This window comes from Miniopterus schreibersii (genome assembly GCF_964146895.1).
Source record: "Miniopterus schreibersii genome assembly, chromosome: 14".
NCBI classification, from domain to species: Eukaryota; Metazoa; Chordata; class Mammalia; order Chiroptera; family Miniopteridae; genus Miniopterus; species Miniopterus schreibersii.
The window spans coordinates 49,912,883-49,918,741 of NC_138114.1; the positions used below are offsets into that span (position 1 = coordinate 49,912,883).

At 41.5% G+C, this 5,859-nt stretch overlaps 1 long non-coding RNA gene across 1 annotated transcript; it reads left to right on the forward strand.

The window, feature by feature from the left end:
- Positions 1 to 1,457: 1,457 nt before the first annotated feature.
- LOC308567199 lies at positions 1,458 to 4,379 on the forward strand. The gene is made up of 3 exons (XR_014000286.1): positions 1,458 to 1,622; positions 2,159 to 2,458; positions 3,446 to 4,379. It is a non-coding gene; the product is annotated as an uncharacterized lncRNA (long non-coding RNA).
- The last annotated feature ends 1,480 nt before the right edge of the window (positions 4,380 to 5,859 follow it).

Sequence of the window (5,859 nt, forward strand, 5' to 3'; positions counted from 1 at the left end):
TGGGGTTTTTTTCTTTTATTATTTTAAAGCTGTTGTTCCACTGTCTTTTAGCCTCTGTTGTTTCTGATGAGTTGTTAGATGTCCATCAAATTATTGCTCCCCCATATAAAAATGTGTCATCTGGCTATTTGCAAGATTATCTCTTATCTATGTGTTTCAGCAGTCTGACTATAATGTTTCTAGATATGCAGCTTATATTTTATATATTTTTCTTAGAGCTCACTGAATTTATTGAATGAAAAATATTTATGTCTTTAACCAAATTTGGAGAATTCTCAGCCATATTTTTTCTAATATTTTTTTCTAGCCCATTCTCTCATTCCTCAAATATTAGACATTTTGATGTTGATCTGCAGGACCCTGGGGCTCTGATCATTTATTACAATCTGTCCTTCAGATTACATAATTTATACTGATGTATCTTCAAGCTCTCTGACTCTCTTTTTTGCCATATCCATGCCGTTGTTAAGCCATGCGGTAAATTTTTTATTTTATGTGTTTTATTTTTCAGTTCTATAATTTCTATTGAGTTCTATTTTATAGCTTATATCTCTTGTCTGAGGTTTGCTATGTTTTCATTCATTTATATTTTCCTTTTAACCCTTAAGCATAACTATTTTTAAATCCTTATCTTTGATTCCAACATTGGGTCATCTCAGGGTTAATCTCCATTGATTTTTTTTTTCCTCTCTTGAAAAGGTTCATGTTTTTCTGTTTCATTATATGACAAGAAATTTTGGATTTCATCCTGGAAATTGTGAATGACATGTTATAGAAACTCTAGATTCTGTTTCTCCAAAGAACATTCACTTTTTTTTTTTTTTTAAAGCAGTCAATTAATCGGCTGAACCCAAAGTACAAGCTCTGCCTCCTTGTGATAGCTGGCAGCTCAAATCTTAAAGTTTAGTTATTTTAGCATTAGCTGGGCTGCTTGGAGTCGGTTTTTCGCTTGTATAGTTCAAGGGTCATCCAGAGATTAGAGCATAATTTATATGTAGAATTTTTTTACCCTCATTTGGTATATGAGTAAACTATTTAGAGAGAGAGAGAGAAAGAGAACGAATAAGTTGTGCCATGGACCAGGAAATGTAGACTATTAGAAACTCTCCTGAAGCAAAATATTTGCTCTATGTAAAGAGCCTTCTCAAGTAGTAAATAATTCAAGAACCTCAAAATAAAATAATGTATGAAGCTCTGAATTCCTAACCAAAAAGTTTCCAAAGATTTACCTTGGGAAATGAGTACCTTTAAGGAGAAATACTGAAAACACACCAAAGTCCTAAGTGACAATTAAGGGCAAGAATTAAAATGAAGAGCACTTTCTTCCGGAGTCACAAAGGCCTAGGTGCTCATTTGTTTTTCTTCTCCCAGGCAGGCTGCTTAACCTCCTGGACCTTACGTGTTCTCATCTGTGAAACAGGAGCGCGAGCACCTGCTCTGCCTGCTTGCACGGTGATGTGAAGATCAGGTGCAGAGGCACAAAGGACGGATGTGCAGCAGCACCCGCGTCCATGGGACGCTCCTAAAGGAGGCACCGTGAAGCCCAGCACAAGGACCCTGCCTTCAGGCCGTGCCTCGCCCCCTGCACCGCGCTGTGCCGTTTAATGAAGTTATTCTGGAAGGTGGGAATTTCGGAGAGTACAGCAGGGCTAAGGCTGGATGAGCATGTGCTGGAATGTTCTGTTGAGGAGAGAGGGGTGGAAGGAGCAAGGGGTTCAGGGCCCGAGACTCCGGGAGTCACTCAACTTTAGAGGAAGACAGCAAATAACATTCTTAAAATGGGTTAAATTTGAAGTCTTAGGGACCAGTGGGGCACCATGTCCTAGAACCTCGGGTTAGAATGGGTTAAGGAGGGACACAAGGAGACTGGTGATTTTGTTGCCATCTTAAAAGAGCCTGTAAGCAGACAACTAGTTCATAAAAATAGGTACTAGACACTAGCAACGGCTATTACTGGGTGGCGGGACTATTGGGGAGAATATGTGTGATTTTTATTCTTTTCGTTTGCCTCTACTTTCTAATTTTTCCATAACGAGAATGTATGATTTACGCAATAAAAATGTTTTTATACAAAAAGTAAGTATAGATTTTAAATTTCACATTAGCTGCAGAAAGATGAACCTAATTTTTCTCAGTTGCTAGGCCTGTTATTTTATAGGTAACGTCTTTTAAGGTGGAAGATGTGCTCTGGACCATCAGCCGTCACTTGTGGTGACCAGCCCTTCGACTCTCACTTGGTGGCTGCGCTGGCCTGTTCTGCAAGCAGGGGTTGGTTGCGTGGAGGGGTGTGGCACAAGCAGCCCCAGGAACCCAGGCCACAGAGCTAAGGGAGGCCCCAAGGGAGGCACATCGGCCCTCTCAGCCACCAATTCTCGCCCCCAAGCCGGAGACCCGAGGGCATGTGACCTGGGAATGTGCATCCCAAGATAATACTACTTGCGGAGAACTCTACTTATAGGTAAGTAACTCTCCTTTATAGGAGGTATCTTTGTGTGGCAGACTGTTTATGGGAGCAATTTGAATTGAACTTTAAATGAAAAAGGCATATCTCTGTAAGTGGTAATAATTTTAGTCATCTCGCTGTGGCTAGGGGTTGTGGAATTCATTAGCACAGATTAACATATAAAGTGGGTGAGATATCTAATAGCAAACGGAGAGGTTTAGGGGCCTTAATTCATCCCTGAATGAACAGCGTGTACAGTATTAGGGACTATGAAATTTTTAATTTACACAAAGTGTCCAAGAATATAGGGAATAAATTTAAACCCAAAACAGATAATGGAGCTATGCCCTGCCTGGCTGGCAAGTTGAATTGTTTTTACACTGAGTGAAGAAAGCTAATTATCCCAAGCACAAGGAGACTGCTAAAAATAATAAGATTATAAGGAATAATTTGCTGATATAATTACAACAAAATTGGGTACACACAATCGTCAGATACATGTATTGCTTGACCTGGGTGAGAAAGTGAAATAAATCCTTCCTCTATAGCCTTCGTAAATTTGTTTTTATCAGCTCCAAGTGGTGTTTGCACAGGCAGCACAATTTGCATGTGTAATGTGGCTGTACAAATTGACAACAAGTAAATTATTCAAGGAAATAGGCTGGTCGCGGGTCTGAACTCTCTCGCAAAGCTTCATTTTGAAGAACCACTGAGACGTGAAGCTCATACATCAACCGTTCTCTGACAATCCTCAGACTTATTGTCTCCTAAAATGTCATTATGGCTATTATTTATGAAGCTAATTCATTTATTAATATATATTTAACTCTGGCTTGTCATGCACCTCGGCGGGCGTCCCGCGCACCGCCCGTCTCTGAGCGGATGAAAGGCCTCTGCGTGCTTTAACGGTCACCGCAAGCGGCTCTAGATTTATAGGCTGCAGCTCTATCATCTACTTGCATTAATACCTTTTTTATAACTTTCTTTTTTTTTTTGCTTAAGGCCATCAAATATAAATGGCAAATGACATATTCAGAAGACTGTATGGAATAACATTTTCTAAGACTTTGTGGAATTTCAGAACAAAATGGGTTACCTGTCCGTTAAGGCCTAATTCACCTAAAAAGATGGGTATATCCCAGTGCTGCTGGATTCTCCTGCAGAATATAAGCTGCAGTTTCTCAAGGCAAATGAAAAGATGCAGGATTCGTGGAGCGCTCTCCTCCTGAGAAGCCGGCCACCCTCTCGTGTGTGAGGCTGGACGACAGGTCCCCGGGCAGCGGAAGTTGGGGTGCCCATTGTCACCTGGGCCCTCGCACAGGGCCGGCTGCACCGTCTTTAATCGGTGCCAGGTGTCGCGTGGCTGAGTGAAGAGACGGACGAGCCCCGGGTTTTCTGGTGACCCGTGAACACGCACTGACCGAGAATGCTACTCTGCACACGTCTGCTTTAGCACTTCCAACCTCCAGAGAATGTTCTGGGACTCCCACTACGACTCAGAACAATCCATATGCACGTGCAGTTGGCTCCACAGCACGTGCTATCTTTGCAGTGTGCACAGGAACCCAGTGCTGGGCATGGAGTGCGACTGCTGGTCGCCTCTGCCCGAAGTCCCCTCCCTGGCATCTTCCAGCGTCTGTGACAGTGGCTACTCTGTGCGTGTGCGTGTCTTGATGTGCTGGTGAGGTAGAAGCAACTGGAAGGCAAAGAAGAAACCATGTAGTTGCTTGAGAGATTCTGCTCTGAGAGGGCTTCGTGCCAATCATTTAAGCCAATCATTTTCCCAACTTAACACAGAGCGACCCCAGGTAGGGGGGCAGCAATGGTGAACACAGTCCCACGGTGACCTACCAATGGATTTGAAACTACTACAAGCCAGATGCTTTGATTTTAAAGAGAAAAATCATGAAATAAAGAAAAATGCCATTCCCTGAGTAATGTAATGTCTTAGCTTTCATAATGTCATAAATCACCACTTTTCAGGTAATTAAAATTCGTTTTAAAAATACTACACAACCTTTGGCAACAAGAAGTAGATTGGTGGTTGCCCAGGGCTGGGGTACGATGGGAAGGATGGGGGCGGTGACTGCTCATGGGCATAGGGTTGCTTCTGGGGGTGACAAAAATGTTTTAAAAGTAGATTGTGGTGATGGTTACGCAACTCTGTGAATAGACTAAAAACCATTGGACTGTGCCCTTCAAATGGGTGAACTGTGTGGCGTGTGAATTCCATCTCAATGCCGCTGTTTAAAAAGTACTGCTTAATATATGCCAAAATCGAATATTCTACTCTAGAGACCCGACGGCGTGAGCTATGAATAGCAGCGTAAGGACACTAGCTTGTGAATGAAGCTAAATCAAAATACAAAATAAGTAATCCATCCACAAAAGCATGGGAAGGAGGCCTGCCTTTTGGAAATTCAGCCTCAACAAGAGTGGTATTTGTGTCATGTGATCTGACAAGGAAAAAAGTCCCTGCATCTCAAACACTGATATAAGCCACCAAATGTAGCTGAGAAAACTCTTTAGTAAACACATAGGGAGATACAGTTTTTCATTTAGAATTATTGTATAAGACTAGCAAAGCATCAAAAACCCATTTTCAAAAATAATTTTCTCTTACTGAGGATCCTCTCAAAATGTCCTATTAAATATGGAAAGCAAACCACACACACACACACACACACACACACACACACAAAATGTCTTTCTCACTGGAGACCCCTGGCAGGGACGGCCGATGACATTTTTATTAGTAATATTAATCACATGCGTAAAGGGGAAAATGTCTCACTCTTCCAGGAACCATAATATTTACCTATTTACACCTTTTAAAATTTCAATAACTCCAACTTAGAACCCTTAACCCTCATAACCTTCAAAAAAGAAGTAAAATGAAAATTAATAAATGTTCCCTAGTGTGCTATGAACCATTAATTGTACAGCCTGAAAAGCTTTAGCCTAATAGGAAACATGCCTCCGGCAGAAATGCGAAAGTCATCTGTGATGCTCATGATTTAATGATACAAATGTGCAGTCAATTTTCAATGACGCTAAGACCTCTAACCCAGGAATATTTTGACTCACAAATTCTTGCAGATACCTGAGGAACTGCGAAAGGTGAACAACCTGGAGCACGGAAATGTTCTCAGCATGAATTAAATAATTCATCTCTAAAGGGGCCTGAAGAGAGAGGCAATAGGATTTCTAGCAATCACAGCCGACCAGAGATTGGCTTGGCCCACATGCCAACAACGCACAGCGTTCCACTAATCTAGCAACAAAACCATTTTATTCGTAAATTTCCAAAGAAGTGTTATAATATTGAGAATGAAGACACGTTAATAGCATCACTGACCATAAATCTCACCTTAGTTTGGAAAATCGGCTCTGTGTTTACTGTAAAAGTCTTAAGC